Source organism: Zonotrichia albicollis, chromosome 2, assembly GCF_047830755.1.
Source record: "Zonotrichia albicollis isolate bZonAlb1 chromosome 2, bZonAlb1.hap1, whole genome shotgun sequence".
NCBI lineage: Eukaryota > Metazoa > Chordata > Aves > Passeriformes > Passerellidae > Zonotrichia > Zonotrichia albicollis.
The window spans coordinates 62270169-62289402 of NC_133820.1; the positions used below are offsets into that span (position 1 = coordinate 62270169).

At 40.7% G+C, this 19234-nt stretch overlaps 1 protein-coding gene across 2 annotated transcripts in view; it reads right to left on the minus strand.

Moving 5' to 3' along the window:
• Positions 1 to 19234, minus strand: part of STARD13 (StAR related lipid transfer domain containing 13) — a 295636-nt gene that overhangs the window by 122364 nt on the left and 154038 nt on the right. The window lies entirely within an intron of this gene.

The following is a 19234-nucleotide window of genomic DNA, read 5'->3' on the forward strand; positions in this document are numbered from 1 at the left end:
TGGTTATGCTATTACAAATGTCTGTTCACCATTTGGTAATTATGAGGTCTTTTCTCACAGTGGATAAAGTTGGGAATGGTAAGTGGGGGTAGGTTCAAATGAATGAACATAAATAGTTCTCCATATATGTATAGCTGACCCCTGGAAGTCATTGTTTGAGGATACTGTGGTTGCCAGAAGTTAGCAGCACTCAAAAAAGGATAAAATCCCTGGAAGAAAAATTCAGCAAGGGCCATTAAGCACAAAATTCCAGCTTGTGGCTCAGGACCTCCTTGAACCAGGTGGGTGCAGGTAGGATATACAACATGTACAAAATCACTACATACCTTTCCCAGTATTATTTTTCCAAAAATAGCTGCATCTGCCCACTGACCAACTGGCCATGATACTGGGTTGGTCTGACCTGTGGCCACCCCACTGGGGCTGCTCTGAGCAGCAGTGGCCAGTCTGTATTCTCACCTGAGTTAACCAGATGTACCACCCCACAGCCTATGTAAATGTGGGCTCCTAACAGCACTCCCAGTGCAGAAATGCATCAAAATAACTGCTCCTGTGGTCTGTGGCTGCAGCCTGCAGAATGACAGTATTTCCCTGGGCTCAGCCTCTCCGTGCCCTCCTGTCACATTTGCTGGTGAAGTGTAACCTCCTGGTCTGTTGGCCACAATGTCGGGCTCAGAGGATGTGACCTCTCTGTCCCTCCTGCTCTCCCAGGGGCTCAGAAGGGACCGGGACCTCCTAGATGGTTGGTAAGATCACTGGAAAGGGTCAGTTGTTTCATCCAGTGCCTGACTGCTAATTTAGGCATTATGGTCTCACTCTTGTTCAAAAGTTTCTAAAGATTTTTCCTCAGTCAAACCACACCAGCACATGAATAGAGACTCCATTGGCCTTAGCTGAACTCTTCACAAGCCAGGAATAGCCAGCATCCCACACTGTGTAAAGTCCCTAAAGACAGTGGTTCTCCACAGTAAATTAAGGAAAAAAACACAACAGCTGGGTAATAGAGTTCAAAAGAGAGGAAGACATTTCAGGTGGCAGACCTCCTTTTCTAAAGTATTTGGAGAGGATTATGACAGAAATGAGCTACAAGTAGTTTCAACTTAGTGCAACTCCATATGCTAAATCTATACACAAGTTCCTGTGGGTTCAGAGGAACTCTGTAAATACATTTAAGTAGTGGTGGGCTTACACACATCCTAATCTCACAGTCTCACTAACAAAGTGTTTGGATAACACACTGATAATGTAAGGAAGTGTTTAGATAAACTTAGTTCCTTATAGTTATCCAAATACATTGTAAATCCCCACACAGCCCTACTGCTGGTGTCACTCCGTCACAGACAAACATTCCTATCTGAGCTGAAAGTTCATGCCTTTGCAGACTTCAGGTAAGGGCTTTGCTATTCATTTTCTTTTCAACAGGACTCCAGTACTGTCATGATCAAATAGGCAAGAGATGAAATATTCAGGTTTTGATCTGGTTTTGCCAGAAGTTTTTCCCTCTCTCTGGGCTAGAGAACCAATGCCAAAGTTAGATTTCGTAAAAGTTTTTAAAAAGCAACAAGGCAGAACAGAATAATTCTTGGCAACACTATTTCAAATACAGCAGCAGGGGACTGGTGTCTGGGAACATGAAATTCTCCAGGCTCCTTGAAATCAATGAATACTTGTTGCATGATTTCAGTCTCTGGCCCAGTAAGGCAGACAGACACGATGGTTAGGGCACAGGACCTGTGGCAGTGAGTTGCTGGAAGACTTCAGGGAAGTTGTATAACCTGTCTCTGTACACCAGTTTCCTGACTGATAACAGTAATCTTTGCCTTTCTTAACTATTTTGGTACCTATATGTAAAAAAAAAGGAAATACAATTCTGTAGGAAGATTTATTTTCCTTACAAGAAATATCAGTCCACTAGAGGCAGACTAAAATCTACTGTAACTGCATGAGCTAAGGGGAAAATAAAAACCCTTTAAAATGATCTTACACCTGTAGGGGATTCCTTCAGATGAGACACTTATTGCCTAAACTTGCAGATATTTCCCAATGTGTTATTAAATGCATGTTGTCACATCTTATCGGCTGTGTGTAACAAGGATGTAGTGCTGTACATGTGGCTCTGCAGAGCAGTGTGCACTAACCAGTAAGCTGAGCCTGGACTCTAGGGCTGGACTGCAGCCTTGCATGCAGGGAAGTGGGATACGTACAAAGTATTTTGTTCACAGACAGTTGGAATTCCTCCTTTTTTATTCTACAGTCCCCAGGCCATCACCACCAGGACAGCCACTAGGTACAGCAAAGCCATCCCTTGGCTGGTTCCTCTTCCTGGAGACCCAGGAAAGCTGGGGCTTTGGCTGATGCCCGGGGGAGGTTTAGGTTACGGTGGGGTGGCAATTGTTCCTGGAGAGGGATGTCCTCTGCAGAGCCTGCTGACCTGTTCTGCCTCTCCCATCTCCCCAGTGAAGCAACCAAATTAAGCCTTGTGGCAGCCGCTGTCCCTGGTGCAGTGTGGGGACATCTGGCCTGACACGTGGCAGGTCTGTGCTGCTGCTGCGAGGGTGAGTGGGGGCACTGAATACAGAGCTGAGGTCTGTCCCCACAATGTCTGGGAATGGGCCTGCCCATACCCTGCACAACAGGGTGCACACAACATTTTCTTCCCTCCCCTAGGTCACCAGAGCCAGAACAAAGGTCCAGTACAAAACCCATCATGGATGAGCAGAGAATCTGGTCACTGTCCCAGCATTAAGGCTGAGCCACCACCTCACAGCAAGCGTGACCAACACACCTGCACACTTATCTGGCTGCATAATATCAGCAGGATTATGTGTGTCTGATTAGCAACCTCACAAATAAAGAAGCTGAGGGAATATGAGACATGCATGCATCACTTATTCCTTACCCAAAGCTAGAATTTAGCACAATCCACAGCAAGTGCTCTGTACAGCCCCATCTGTTTGATGCAGAAAGAATGATGCCTATAACTTTTAATCCCAAATTATTTCTTCCTTCCTATCATAAAATTTTGGAGTATAACCTACACATATGTATTTTTTTAATTAAAAAATAATAAAAACCCCCTAAAATCCCCCAAATAATTCTTGGCAGAACTTTCACAATAAAACAGTAGTGGGACAGTTTACAATATTGATATTTATAAACTGGACAAGTCCCTGGACAGGATTTTCTGTCTTCTAGCAACCAGCTGCTCTATGCTGAATATAAGCATTTCATTTTTAGACTCCATATTTCTTGCATACTTCTTTTCACTCACATTTCACACTGTGCTAAATACACACCACAGAGCTGATGTGTCTCACTGGATAATGCTGCAGGTTGTTGTTTTTTTTACAGAGTGGAAACCTACCAAATAGCAGGACCAACAGAGAGTAGAGAGCTTCACAGAGATCCTTTTCCAGCCGCCTTGCTGCTCCTTCTAAAAAAGGGTAGGCAGCCTGCAGCTCTCTTTCCCCATAGCCTGACTTTGGACAATGCTTCCAGTGTACAGGAAGGGCCAGAAAAAGCCTAGAACCTTCAGCAGTGCAGGCAAGATGAACTATTTTCCAGCAAACATTCCTCCTTCTCTTCCAGTCCCCAATACAGGTGTACTTCCTTTCTCCCCTAGCTCACACACTCCCTTGCACACCCTCCTCCAGCAGCCACTTACCAAGATTCTTCCTCTGTTGATTCCCCCTCTGCTCGAAATAGGCACACCAAGAGAGTTGGTTGATAAGTTCCATTCCAGCTGAGAATTTCTTTTTACTCTCTCAATTACAGAGTGATGAAAATATTGCTGTCTGCTCTCATGTTTATCCTGGCATCCTATCACATCCTTCTCACAGGCTTTCTCCCTGTCCCACTGTCTGAATATACAACTCTGTTTCAAATCAGCCTCACGGTGTTCCTCATTTGTTGTTGTCTACTTAAGGTGTTGCTCCATGTTTATGGAATGCAGTTTTACTGGAAAAATTCCTTGGCCAAAACCTTCAAAAGGAACTACTCATCTTGGATCTATTTTCCAATGCACTTGAAAAGCACTGACTTTCTGGGAAGGTTGGTTTCCTCAGTCTGGACATTAGACCTCTTTGAAGTATCTCAGTTGGGCAACAAAATATTGCAAAACTGAAATTGCACCTGACCTGTGAAGAAGGTTTGTCCTCCTTATGTTTCCCAATATTTTTTGCCTCTTGTTCCATCAGATTTTGACAGGCAAGTGCTATTCTTAGCTATAAGGACATGAAATTAAGGCAAAACTGGGTCCTGAAAGAAGTTTCAAGGTCATGATGTTGTGGAGTTCTTTTGCTCCAAGCCAGAATTCATTGTATACCCTGTAAGTGCTCAGGATTAGCACGTATGTAGCTGAGACTGGAACTGGCATTAAAGTACTTTGTATGTACTCTCTTCTTGAATTGCAAAAGAATGAAGCAGAGATTCACGTATTTCAGTCTTTATTTTTTCTCCTTTTATGTCCTGAGGAGCTTATGAAAAATAATATGTTCACTGGTTTCTAATATGTTACCAAACATAATAGGTTGGATGATAAATTAAAACCAAATGGAGTTCTGAATGTTTTGCTTTCAAGCCTGTATTGCTTTAAAAACAAACTTTGTTCCCACTTTGCTCAGATTAGTGGCACTTCACTTTGCTCAGACTAGTGACACAGAGGCAACTCTGACCATGACACCTGGAAATGACATGAAAATAACTTTTTAAAATAGCAATTGCGATGTGAGGGATTACATGTCTGCAGAACATTTCAAACGGGAAACCGTCGGCATGTCTCACAAGCTTAGGTGTAGCTCAGCTAGGAAGTGCACAGTCACATCATAAACCTCCCTTTTACTTTGCTCCTAATTGGCAGCCCTGCTAACAACATCAACAAAGAACTATTTACTGAAACCTGGAAGCTAAGAGGTCATACCATAAATTTGTCATGTTGTTATACTCTTTCCTAAGCATTCACTAGCAGCTGTTGAGAAAAACAGGATACCTGAGCCTTGATGGACTTTCGTGCTAAGGACACAGAGAAATAAATATTCATACAACAAATAACTATCTACTAGTTTGAAAAGTGAACTTCAGAATGCACTTTAAAACATGCATAATGAATTCTGTATTGCTGCTGCCCCTGTTGCTCAGCTAAACCTGTTAGGGTTCACAAGTAAAATCAAGCAGCTTTTATTACAATGAATTCAGAATGTCTTCTAAAGATGTGTAATTCACATTGTGTAAATCTCCTCCCCAGAATAAACTGGAAATGAAGAAATACATTTATGCAAGGTTTAGGTACACTGGCAGTTTACTGTCAGAACACGTGCCTTTAAGCACATACACAAGTGCCACTGAAGTCTCAGGTGCCTCATCAGCTCCATCTCCTGCTTTGCTGACTTGCACAGGTACTTTAAAATGAAGCCAGAGATGTTATGAGCTGCAATCTCTAAAATTAAACTTCTCCAGTGCTAGTGGCTCACTGATTTCCATATCAAAGGCACTTAGGTGGCAGCTGAAGAGATGGCTTTTCCCAGTCTGTCACTGCAAGAAGGTCTTTGGTGCTGTCACTTGGCTAGGATTATGGCAAGAAATAAGCACCACCATAGGGCAATTCATTCCCCTTGTCTCACACATCTATTTCAGGATGACAGGACTGGCTTTCAGAGGTTCCTATTTCTGTCTTGACTGTAAAGAACCTGGTGTGACTAGCTCAATCCTTTTAGAAGGCATCCCCACTAGACTCACTGCTTTCAAGTCAGGGCAGATGCTTTTCACTCAGTATGTTATTTATAACATGAATCAAGACTGTGTGGATATAGCATAAAATAGAGCCTGCATTCTGAAGACTAAAAGAAGCGTAAGTGGAAAAGGAATGAATATTTCTTTTCTAAAGTATTTCTGTCAGTTGGCACAGCTTCGTTGACTTGGCTGCTACATTCCCATTTGGGATCCAGCCTTATTCTGGACTTCAAGCTGAAGCTATGCTCCCGCAGGGCTGACAGATACAGCCGTGGCTGTGCCACAGGTACATCAGTGGATGTGTCACACAACTTGGGAAGCCAGAGAAATGCCAACACGGACTGTATTCACACCTTCATTGGCAAGACAAGTCTAAGGATGCTGTCCCTGGGATAGGAGCCTTCCTCTACTATTTCACTAGCAGGGTCTGCATAGAGAATGGCTGAAAACAGTTATGTGCTAAGAAACCCAGGGAAGAATTAAATGTTAACTTCTTCCTACTCGTTATTTCCTACTTATGTTATTGCTGAGTATTTCATCCCTGCAATTGTGTGAACATGTATGTTTTAGTCAGGCATCTACTGGCATAACTGAGATGAGGCTTCCGGTGTAAAACAATGCCCTCTATTAAAGAAATAAGTCATCAAATAAGGGCATCTATAAATAGAAAGGGTTGTAAAAACAAATAGGGGAAAGCATCTGGTTTGCAGCATCTTTGCACAATTTGCAGTAGCTAAATCTGGAGTCAATTAATGACCTGTTTATTTTCCAAAAATTCAGTAAAATGCCTTGGCAAAAACTTAATCTGTCTCTGGAGAACATCTTACTTCCTTCCGTATGTTGCCCGATCTGTCACAGCAATAAACTTCTTCCCAGTTTGAAGATCCCTAATGATTGCACCAACTGATGCTTTCCATAAAAGAAGAGATAATGGTTCCAGCCCTCTACAAGCCACAATCCTCCCTTAAGAGAAAGCAACGCAAAGGAATACCAGAGCAAGTGAGTGCCCTGTGTTACAACCACTGTTGTGACCTAGAATCCAGAGATTTAAAACAGTTCCTACCTACAATTCATCCCAGCTGTTTTATAATCCCTCTGAATTTGATAGTTTCTTTAAAATTCTGCCATGCCACGATTAACGTATATGCCTTGGCTTTGTAAACACTTGTCCTGCTGTCCTTGTTTTTTAGGGTGCCTTCCAAAGAAACAGCTTAGGCCGTTTAGTAACTACGCATGTTTATGGTTTTGTATAAAACAAACCAGATGTTTCAGAGTCAATTTTATTTGGTGTTGTCTTGTCTAACCTAGATTCTGAAATGTATTTGTCCTCTCTTTGAAACAGATTAGGTATAGTATCTTCCATTGTATTATATGTTGGAAATATGGATGTTCTGGTAAATTCCTCTTTCTGATGAACTCATATATCCAACCATATTGATTTAACAGATAATCTTTTTTAAAAGAATCTACTGTTGGTTTTGAAGTTAAATATAACAAAACAGACTAGTCCACATGATTTGAATATTTAATAATTTAAATTTATACTGCATTTAAGTGCTCTGCTGAAATCAGACCATAATCAAATTATCAGTTTGGTTCTGAAACAAAAGCACTTGGAGCTGTTAGGGATAGGCAGAGACTGCAAATGTAATTACAAAAATACTTATCTGCCAAGCTGATATAAAACTATGTTTCTGATTCTCTGTGGACTAATGTTTCTTTATGTTCAGGAGTGATGGAGTGGGTCAGGTCAGGATGATGAGTGGATCAAGCCATCCTTATATCAGAATTCAGGGTGTTTCTGTTGATTTTAGAGAAGTTCTTAATTTTCCTAAAAGTGACTGGCAGGAAAACACATGATCCAAATCTTTAGCTGATAATGAAGCTGTAAAAGTTTCTTCCCAGGAAAGAAACTGGGCAAGTCCCAAACACCTCACCATGTGGCAGAAATTCATGCAGAGGCTCAATGTATGTATGTATGTTTGGTTATGCACATTAAGGGTCAGTACTGACATTTTGAATTTTCACTGTGTCTTTTTGGTAACACAATTTCCCAGTTTACTCAAAAGAAGCTGATGGGCTCAATGCTGTCATGTCAACCCAAACAGGATGAAGAGTCAGAAAAAATATTCTATAAGCAGCTGAGAAAAGTTTCACAATCACTAGTCCTTGTTCTAAGGGGGGACTTTTGCTGACCAGACATCTGGAAACAAAAGAATCTGGCACTTGCCATTATTAAACTCTGTATTGTTGGTGATTGCCCAGCCCTCTATCAAAATATCTTGGCAGGGCCTCTCTGCCTTTGAGGAAGTCAACAACTCCTCCCAGTTTAGCATCATCAGCAAACATAGTATACCTTCAAGTTCTGCATCCAAGCTCTTTATGAAGACATTGAAGAACACTGGCCTCTCTATCTTATTGTATGCAGGAAGAAACGTAGTGACAAAGGACAAGGAAAGGACTGCAGGACTTAATCCCTTCTTTGCCTCAGGTATTAAAGAGTAAGACCGGTTGTTAATGGAGTACTCAGCTCCCTGAGAGCTTTATTCTGCTCCCTGACTGGGACAGAGAGCAGAATAAAGCCCTCATAATCCTAGGGGAAATGGTCAGCAACCGCTTAGATACACACAAGTCTATGGGACTGGATAGAATCGACAAAAGTACTGAGGCAAAAGTTCTCACCGAACCACTTTCCATCATTTACCAGCAGCTCTGGCCAAGTGGGCAGGTCCCAGCTGACTGGAGATTAGCCAACGTGACACCCACTTAAAAGGTCAGAAGGAGGATCCAGGGAACTACAGTTCTGTTGCAGACATTTTTTCATAGAAATCCTTTATTTGGGATTTGTTCATCTTCTGGGAAGCTGAGGCCCCAGAAGAAGAATGTAAACAATTGTTATTGGCTGGTGTGGAATGCAACAGGTGCAACAGTGATTGGGCTTCTGTGAGTGTTTAGATTTGCTGACAAACTCACAGGAGAGTTTGTCCTTGCTTTCTGCTGGACACAGAACTTTGTTATGCATTCTTTTCTATGCTATTCTTAGCTTAGCAGCCTCTGCAACTTCTCTCTTTATTCCTTTTAGAATAGTTGTAATGTATTATATATCATATATCAATAAATCCAGACTTCTGATCATGAACCAAGATTCTCGTCCACTTCTCTCACCCTGAAGACCTCATCAGGTCACTGTAATACAGTTCTACCTCAGTGTCAGGGAAGATCATGAAGCAGACCATCTTGAGAGCTGTCACATGGCACGTGCAGGAAAACCAGGGCATCAGGCCCCACCAGCAGTGGTTTATGAAAGGCAAGTTCTGCTTGATCAACCTGATGTCCTTCTGTAACAAGGTGACCCACTTAGCAGATGAGGGAAAGGCTGTGGATGATGTCTACCTGGACTTTAGTAAAGCCTTTCAAACCTTTTTCCACAGCATTCTTCTAGAGACACTGGCTGCTTATGACTTGGACAAGTGCACGCCTTGCTGGATAAAAAACTGGCTGGATATCTGGCCCCAGAGAGTGGTGGAGAATAGAGCTACATCCAGCTGGTGGCTGGTCACCAGTGGTGTTCTCCAGGGCTTAGTACTGGGGCCAGTTCTTCTTAATATCTTTATTGACAAAATGCACAAAGGGATTGAGTGCACCCTCAGTCAGTCTGCAGGTGAGGCCAAGCTGGGTGGGAGAATTGATCTTCTGGAGGGCAGGAAGGCTCTGCAGAGGGATCTGGACAGAAAGGGTTGAAGGGCTGAGGCCAATTGTGTGAGGTTCGACAAGGAGAAGGGCAGTGTCCTGCACTCAGGTCACAACAACGCCATGCAGCAGGACATGATCCAGAACGTGCCCACGTGGTCAAGAAGGCCAATGGCCAGGAGTGTTTGTACCCCCATACTCAGCCCTGGTGAGGCCACACCTCCAATCCTGTGTCCAGTTCTGGGCCCCTCAACACAAGAAGGACATTGAGGGGCTGGAACATATCCAGGGAAGGGAAACAGAGCAGGGGAAGGGTCTGGAGTGCAAGGCCTATGAGGAGCAGCTGAGGGAGTTGGGTTGCTCAGCCTGAAGGAAAGGAGACTCAGGGGAGAACTTACCACTCTCTACAGCTACCTGAAAGGAGGGTGTAATAAGATGGGGATTGGACTTTTCTTCCAAGTAATAGAACAAAAGAAAGCAGCCTCAAAATACCCTAGGGGAGTTTTAGATTGGATATTAGGAGAAATTTCTTCAACAACAGGGTTGTTAGGCATGAGGCTGCCCAGGGAATTAGGGGAGTCACCATCTCTGGATGTATTAAGAAGATGTGTTGGTGGCAATGAGGGACATGGTTGAGTGGTGGACTTGGCAGTGCTGGGTTAATGCTTGGACTTCATGATCTTAAAGGTCTTTTCTAGTCTAAATGATTCTATGACTTTATTTACAATTTAAAGCATTTATTGAACCAAGGCAATTTTTTGGGAGTGTTTTTAAACACTACTTCCTAAATTTCAAATGACTATCATATGCATAATGAAATTGCAATATTTTAATGTTACTCTTTAGTTTTGTGCCTTGAGATAGATGGTTACATATTTGTTTCTGAAGTAACATTTGCAAGTTGGGATTGTAGCAAAATATTTGCTAAAAAAGAGTGTGAATAGTTCACAGACTTGTCAGAATCCATCTGTTTGTGTTTATTAATGGGTACATTCCCAGCTGTGGTCTTTCTAATGCAATAAATTAAAAGTTTCTTTCTTACTATAAATCCAATGGCTGAAATCTCCTTGTAAAATTGATTTATTTCAATAAAAATCTGTACTTATGTTAAAGACACCTCTTAAAATGAGCATGACCATGAGATGCCATTTGCATATCATTTCAGCAGCCATCTGATGCATAAACGACTCAGTCTTAAATAATTTGCTACAGCATTTTTCTGGTTAAGCCGTGGAAGAGCGTGCCATTCAGACCAGGATGAGAGGGACAAGGATGGGAAAACACGGGTGTATTTAGCACTGGAATGAGAGGCACATCCAAAATAATCTAAAGACTGGGACAAATGCTTAGTCCTCACTCCTTCATGCAATGAATCCAACACAAATTTACACAGGTGTGCAACACACTTTAGAGAAGTCCAAACTATGAACCAATGCAGGAGATTCTTAAATCTTTAGGAATCTTTTTTTGTAATACTGTGTGCAATTTTTTTTTTTTGTATTTTGACTGAGACACATTACATTTCTAGCTTTGGTTTTGATTTATCTCTTTCACCATTCTCTTTAGCTACCCTTATGCAGCTCCCTTACCCTTATCCTATGCAGCTACCCTACGTTTCTTCATAAATTGCAGCAACAGAAGACCATACACAAAGACATTTCAAACTAATTTTTGCTCAAATTCAGACAGACATACATATGATCTAAGGTACATTTGAACTATGCGACTGTTCTGAGGCAATATCCCTTTAAATTCTTTCTGTAACAAAACCAATACTCTGCTTCTGTGGCTGTCTTTAAAGTGCTTCTGTATTAAACGACCTGTGAAGGTTCAGTGCCCTTCTGCATCATCATGGCCTGGAAAACCAGTCCTCCTCAGAAAAAAATTCCTTGCTTTATCAAAGCACCAGTGCCATTCATTTAGCTCAGGCAACAGAAGAAATTAATTATCCACACATTATTTTACATCTGTGACAAGTAAAATTTGTGAAGTATTTACAAAATTAAGCAAGCTATTTTGAAGTTAATGAACTTGTCTTGCATCTAAAGAAATACCTATGGTTTAAACAACTTTTTGGTAAGTATTAATTTTAATTCATAGTGTTTTGAAATAGATTATGAATCATTCTTTCAGCTTAAAGAAAACCAACATTTATAAGTTCCAGTGCCTCCTCTTCCACTGTACTACAGCATGTTGCTGGATCTGTAAAAATGACTTCTGTAAAAAAGGTTTTATAGAAAATGTTTTCTGTATACTTACTGTTCAACAACAACAAAGAAAGAAATCAGTATCTCTATAAAATAGTCCATTGAAATGCAATTCACTCTGGTGATTATATACAGCAGAGTATGCTTAGTTTTGATCACCAAGCTAGCTGAAAACATCTTGTTCTTTAATTCTCATAAATTTTGTTCTACTTCTACATTGCTAGGGCTCCTGGGTGGCACTCTATTCCTGAGGACAGAGGATGCCTTGAATATTGCACTGCCTTAACAAAGCCAGCTGTTGTGTCTGATACTGGGTGACGCAGATGGGTTCGCACACTAATTGACATTACTGTATGTAAATTACTGCCCTCTACTGGAATGACAGGCGGAGAGTTTCACGTGAAATGGATGCCTTGTAAGGTAATTACATTGATTGTTGAAGCCTGGTGTTTTCTGGAACCAAGGACCATGGATTCCAGGTGTCCCCGATCCCTTCTTGGAGCATTGCTGTTTGCTGCACACATATCTGTGTGCATTCAGCCTTTGCTTATTGGCACTACAGGGTGCACCAGGATGGTCTGATTGTCAAAATATTTTCCTGTTTTAACTGTAAACAGGATGTGCAAAGGAGCTACAGAAGTGCCCTTCCCTTGTGAATGCCCTAATGTCAGTCAAGACAACTGATGCCCTGATGTCAGTCAACCTTCTACAATGTCATATTTTTAAGCCTGTAATAATCAAAAGAAAATATCAAATTCTTAATTAATTGAAAATAATATTCCCAAACCCAAATATTCAAGAATGTAAGAGAGGCGCCACTTCTTTAAAATCATGAGGTTACTGATATTTACAGGAAACGGGCATTTTACAAAATGAAGTTTTTTCTTGGCTCTTCAGACTCTGAAGTTCACATCTTCTTTTTAAATTTGCTATGCAAATGTGCTTAGGTAGAAGTGAAAGCTGGTTTTCTCAATTAATTGTTATTCAAGGAGATGATTTTTAAAGGAGTTTTGATATATAGCAGCACAAGATTTGGCCATGGCATGACAGAAAAAGAAAAGAAATAAGGAAGAGCAAAATAGAACATCTGTCTCAAGAAATCCAAGAAGTACAAAATATAAGAAGACAAATGCGAGTCAAAGCACTGCCGTGAAACAAGGCCAATGCTGGCAAGTATTGTACAAAATCAAATTGTTAAGTCACCTAAGTTCTCAGAATCCCTAGAAATATGACAATATGGGACATTTTGAAGGGTTTTTTTCATTAAAGCAAAAAGACAAAATTCAGAATTGGGACTTCATGATTCCTGAAACTAAACACCACATCCTACTGTAGCCGAGAAAGCAGAAGAATAGGAGTTCAGTCCCCAGTGCCTTCCTGAGTCCAGAAATTTCACACATTTCAGAATTTGCTGGCCAGCCACCAACAGACTACTGATATTCACTAGGCAGCTGAAAGTTTATTGTGGATATAAATGTTCCATATAAATGTTCTGGCATAGCTATTATTATACATACAGTCACTTGCATGAGGATATGGAAGAACCCTATAGGATTTCAGTCATATGAATAAATACAAAAACATTTAGTAGGAAATAACTGAGAAGATACATTATTTAATATGCCATGACTGATATAAAGAAGCAGTCTTGGAATGGAAAAGCATCATCACTGTTTAATGTCAGACAAATAAATTAAGTATTTTTATCAGTCTACATAAGCTCCTATATATGTTAGAAAAATATGAGCACCAAAAACTGCATCTATCTAAATGTACATGAACTTCAACAGTATTGTGCTATATACTATGAATTGTTTCCAATATTTGGTCTGCAAACACCAGGATAAGTACAATGTTTACAGGAATATTCCATGAAGTCACAGTGTAGAGAACTGACAAGGTAGCAGCCTTCTTCTTGTCACATACAAGCATCTGCAGATGGAATGAGCTGAGGCGTGTATATGGGCAGAGAAAAAAGGAGAAATATTTGTTTACTGAGAACTGAAAGAACCTTGTGAATGCTCAAGGAACCATGGAAGGCCAGTAGAAAAAAAAAACAACAAAAACAAATCAAAACCCAAACCAAACAAACCCAAACCAAACAAAAAACTGTACTACAAAAAGGACTGACATAATAACTTTCTAGGAAAAAGAAGTGTACTTTCTAAAGATTAATGTGTCACTGAAACCTGTGAACAGACAAGCTCCAGGAAGAAAGAGACCTGTCAAGAATATTTTTTAAAGCTATCAAATAGAAACTGACTGACTCAAATGGTATCCAGTTCTATTGCCAGCACTGATTCCCCATTTTATCAGCTGAGATTTGTATCTCTTACTGTCAGGAAATTAGGTAATCAAAATTGAATTTCTTTTAGGAAAATAATCACTGATACAACTCTCTCTGATGAAGGCAGTACCCATTCAAATACAAAATCTGTGTGTTAAATGTAAAACCAGAAGATGAATGCTGTTGTCACCCTAGGAACCTCTCCACAATCACTCCAAATCTTACATGGCAAATTGCAGAAGAGCCACAGGAACAAGTATGAGAAAAATCCATCTTTCTCTGGACTTTGAGACAGTGGGGAGTCCTTCATCACCCCCCGCCTTCACAGTCTCATGCTGATACAGAAATACTTGGCAGGTCAAGCATACTGGTATTTTTGTAATTGTACTTCTGGAATTAACTTCTGGTTGCTGAGGGTCATGAGAGCCTGGCAGCAGCAGAACTAACAATGGTGGTATTTTGCCACCACTGCCCCCTTTTCAGATTCAAACCACTGGCCTTCAAGGAGTGCCTGGGGAAGGGGATGGAACTTACAGGATATTGACATAACCCAGAAAACATAGGTGCAAAGAAAAGCCTCTTCATACTTTATTAAACTAATCAAAAACCCCTCCTCACATTAATAGAGAACGTACAGCACAATTAATTTAATTTATGAGATCAATGACTACTTTTTTGGCTACTACATTTTCTTTAGGACTGAGAGCAGAAAATTTCCTGGCATGCCTGACCAAATGAATCACTCATAAGTCACTTTCTTTCTTCCCTAAAGCACTCCATCACGAATAAAGAATGTCTTTCATAACTTTTCTTCTTGACAAAGGACAGTCTTTTCCCATTGATGGGGCTGGGTTAGGGAGGAATTTACACACATACATCTTATCAACATACATGAGAATCAGTATCTTGTACTCGCCAGTGCACTGGTGGGGACACACGACTGCAACATCTCTACTTTGCTTTCTAAAAATGTTATGTGCATGATTTTAAAATAGAACATAAAAGTATGCCCAGCAAATACCACATTTTTCACACATGCATCTCCCATACTCCTTAATTAAAACTGATCTTCCAAAATGATTTTATAAAAAAAAAATCCACTTGTTTCATGAGTGGCTTTAAGGTAGATTAATCTGCATTTGCACAAAGGTCTTAATTTAGAATGAATTTCACTAATGCAATAATACCAAAATGCAGCAGACTCAATGTTGATCCCATACTGGGACATCTGCCTTTGCTCAGGGGTTCTCATAGGGCCTGGGAGCCTGGTACACATATATCCTTTGGGGTTTCCAGTGACTTCACCCCAAAATAAACTTCTGCTTTGCAGAATAAAAACTTCACAAACAAGTTCTGGAAAGGTTTAATTATAAATGAAAATCAAAAACTATGAGAAAGCTATAGATTTGATGGTTCTTTAATTAGGCTGCAGAAACATAGCTGCTCTTGTCTCCATACTGGCATTTCAGAAAACTGTGCTAAAATTCACAAAGTTCTGGTTGCGACCACTAGTTTAGTTTTTTAAAACCCATTTTTCATTTCTGTATTCCCCAACAGCAACAGATCAGCAGGTGCCAAGGAGCACCACGCTTTCTGAAGTGCAATTACAAACTTAGATTTATTTGCATCCAATAAAATCACAATAACCCACAAACCAACCACAAATTACTTTTGAGAGGAGCAGGTGCATTGCCTTGTCATCTTTGCAACATGCTGAATGTGACATTTACTTTCTGCTGGACAAATTATTCTCCATTTTCTACCTACATCAGATAATGTTCAGTTTCATCTCTGATATAAATGTATTTTAGTCATATTTGAAGAGACACTTGTAGATGCTATTCAATTTATAAGGTCCTCCTGAACAGTTAAGGACACCTAAGAGTAGGACTTGTAAAGCTTTCCATTTAAAGGTGTTAATTTTGGCTTCTTTAGACTTCCTAGGGATTTTCTTTTACTCACAAGCCTGCCTCATTCCTGTTTCAGTTTTGGAGCTTCAGGTAATCCATTTCTAAGAAAAAATTAGTCCATGGTATGCTGTCCCACCACACATTTTCATTCTACTTGATTTGAGACATTCAGTGCTTCATCATTTGGAAAAAAATCCTGCAACATCACAGGGGAAGCTCAAGAGTCAGTTTAGCACTGGTGCCTGAAAAATCTGTCCAAAATTGGACAAGTTAAAACTGTTTGAAATGTCAGTCTGAGCAAACCACTGGAGGTGTGGTGGAAAACTTGATCCCAAATTCCTTTTACCCAAAGCACAGCCAAGCCAAAAAAAAAAAGAGTGGGAGCATCTGAAACTGTTCCCCAAACCACGCCAGGCAGTTGCTTCTGGAGAGCTCTGTAGCTGAGTGTGAGCTGGAACAGTGCTCAAGGGTGCCCTGTCTGATAGGGCAATTGCAGCAGGCAGTACAGAGGATGTCAGTGGATAGATAAGAGAGATTTTGTACTAGAAGAGTTAGAGGAGATCAAGTAGGTATTTAATCTCTTAGAGAACACAGAGCACACAAAGCATTGTGGGACACGAAGCTCATGTGAGAAGAGATTTGTCAGAAAGACTGAGGGGGTATCCATGCCACAGACACAGGGGAGGCAGCCTTACAGAGAAGAAATCCTGACAGCAGTCTGTGTAGATTGCTAAATAACAGCTAAAAGATGAACTTCAGAAATTAGAGGCAAAGCTTTCTCTTATCAGAAGAATGCTAGGGTCACAAAATTAATTTTGCAAACTTCAGTAAGTCTCAAAATTCAAGTCACCTGCTAAATTCTAACTCAGCCCTCTTTCTACTAGGTAGTAAGACAAAGTCTCATCTTCATCTGCACACGCAGTTTCCAAGAATCTTATCTGATGATGGGGTATGGTCACGTATCAGCCCTGCTGAAGCTCATGCAGTGGGAGACAGAAAAACTCAGGTTTCTGTGACTATGACAAGTAAATGTTGCCCCTGTGGCAGAGCACCTTCCATTCATTGTTGTACACCAAGTGAAACAAAATCTGACCAGACCACCAGAACCTGCAAGCTATTAATTCTCTGGGTGCAATACAGTTAGACCCCAAATGCCAATTTGCTCAAAATGTTGTGCAACAGCAGCTACTGAGAGTCATAATTTAAATACTAAAGCAGATAATTCAAGTTCTAACTCTCAAGAGCTGATATTCCTGGGGTCCAGTCTCACTTTGGCTTTTGCTTCTATCTGTAAAATGGGACCAAGTAACCTTGAAGCTTCTAGGAACAACTGAAACATTATTGTTATGACATATACAAGCACCAGGCTCATGAACAGTTGAGGAAATTTATAATTCAGTGCTTAGTCCAGTATTTCAGAAAACTGCAGTACAGAAGGCTCTAAGGTAAAAGATTCAGCAACAGGGTTCATCACTTTCTGCAGTAAATGAGGCTGAAAAATTCTGAGCAACAAAGAGGGTGAGGTGATTGTGTCAGTCAATCATGTCAGTCATGACAATTCTACCCTATGAGGGGGGCTGTGCAATACAGCAAAAGGGGTCCTTAACACTGGTGTTTCATGACTCCAAAGTACTGAATTTAAAAAAGAAATTAAAATTTAATTTTATTTTAGTGTATAGTAACTGAAAGAATGCCAGATAGAAGGTGTCACTTTTCCCTTACATTCAAGGAATGTAAGAACTGCAACTTGTGTTTGACTGTAACAGGTGATTTTGATTTGAATAGGGATCTCAGAATTACTTTAGGTGATCACTGTAGGAGGATTTGCTAAATACCTGAATCAAATTCCTTAAACATTGGTTTTCAATAATGGCAAAGTGGTTCAGGATTGCGTTAAACCAAAAGTATTTTATACAACCTTTCAGGTAAATAGGCCTCCACAGGGAGTTAAAATTCTGGTACATTTCCCATTCACTTTGTCAATTCCAAATTAAACCATAAGCATAGTGGAAACAGTGTAAATTACCTCTGCAAAACTTACAAAAAGCACAAAAAACCCCTGAGGGTGCAATTTTTGGCACTGTAGAGGGTACACCCATTGTTTGAAAAACAAATCCCAGTCAGTGAATCAGAAAAAGTGACTAAGAGCTGCTGGGCACCACGGATCTGTCCTGAATAGGAGACAGTGTGGAGCAGCCCTGTCCAGGAGCGTGCAGGAGCCAGGCTGCTGCTCATCACCTCTGCTGCAAAGGGTGAGGGAGGGAGGGAAGGAAGGAAGGAGCACACTGTAGCAGTGTTTTTATGCACAACCTACTTTTCCACAGCAACCCTGCCATGCTCTCTGCCTCTTTGGGAGCAGCTGAGTCAAAATTCAGCTCTCTCCTTGCCCTAGCCAGGATTCAGCTCCTTTATCCAGCTCACACCCCTGCTGCCCAACAGGGCCCTGCTGCCCTCTGCTTCAGCCTGGACGCCAGGGCAGAAACTCTTCCCAAGGAGCACTGGGGAAAGCCCTGAGAAACCTGCTCTGCTCCCAGTGCTGATCCTGCTCTGAGCTGGAGACTTACTGGAGAATTCCCAACACTTCATCCAACCCTAATGAGTATATAATTTTTATGAATTACAAAAATGTGCTTGCTTTCTTTACAGGTGTATCTTGGGCAACTGGTGTCCTGATCCTTAACAAATAGATAAAAGACTAAAGCAAACCAAAAGAGCAGCTATGTAAGTGCCTGCAAAAGTATCATCACAGCAAGGATTTAATCACAAGTTTTTATTTGGCTTGACAGTTAGAATATGACAGCACACTAATGATTAAAACTGCATTTAGCTTTGAGCACTGCTCTTGAACCTTAGTTACCAGTTACACTGCTGCTCTGACTGCCAGTCAGAGCTGAAATACAATGGCAACTTTGAGGGAAAAGATGGAACTTGTATAACTATCTACCTGGTTGGGATCAGATCCATTGCAATGGAGAAGAAGCTGGGCTGGCAACCAGCAAATAGTTGACACATTTAGATCAGCCTAAATTTCCTGCCTTCTCCTTAACAAAAGCTTGAAGAAGAGGCCAAGGAATATACACTGCAGCTATGCAGGTCAGCACAACAAACAAATATAAAAACAAGGACAAAAATGCCAGACAGAAAAGCAACAGAATAAGAGGACATATCTGGCACCAATAGACATTTGTACACATTTCATTACATCATCAGATAAGTAATTTAATTAAACAGCAAATGTATCAGTGTCTTACCAGAGTATTATGAATAGCACTTAAATTATGGCAGTGCATAAACCCAGGACATTAGTATTCTATCCATCTTAAATAAAAAGTTTTGACTCCATCAATTTTAATACCCAGTTGCTTTAAGAAGTTGGCTACAGTATGATGGCAGCCTGCCCAGGTTCTTTGCTC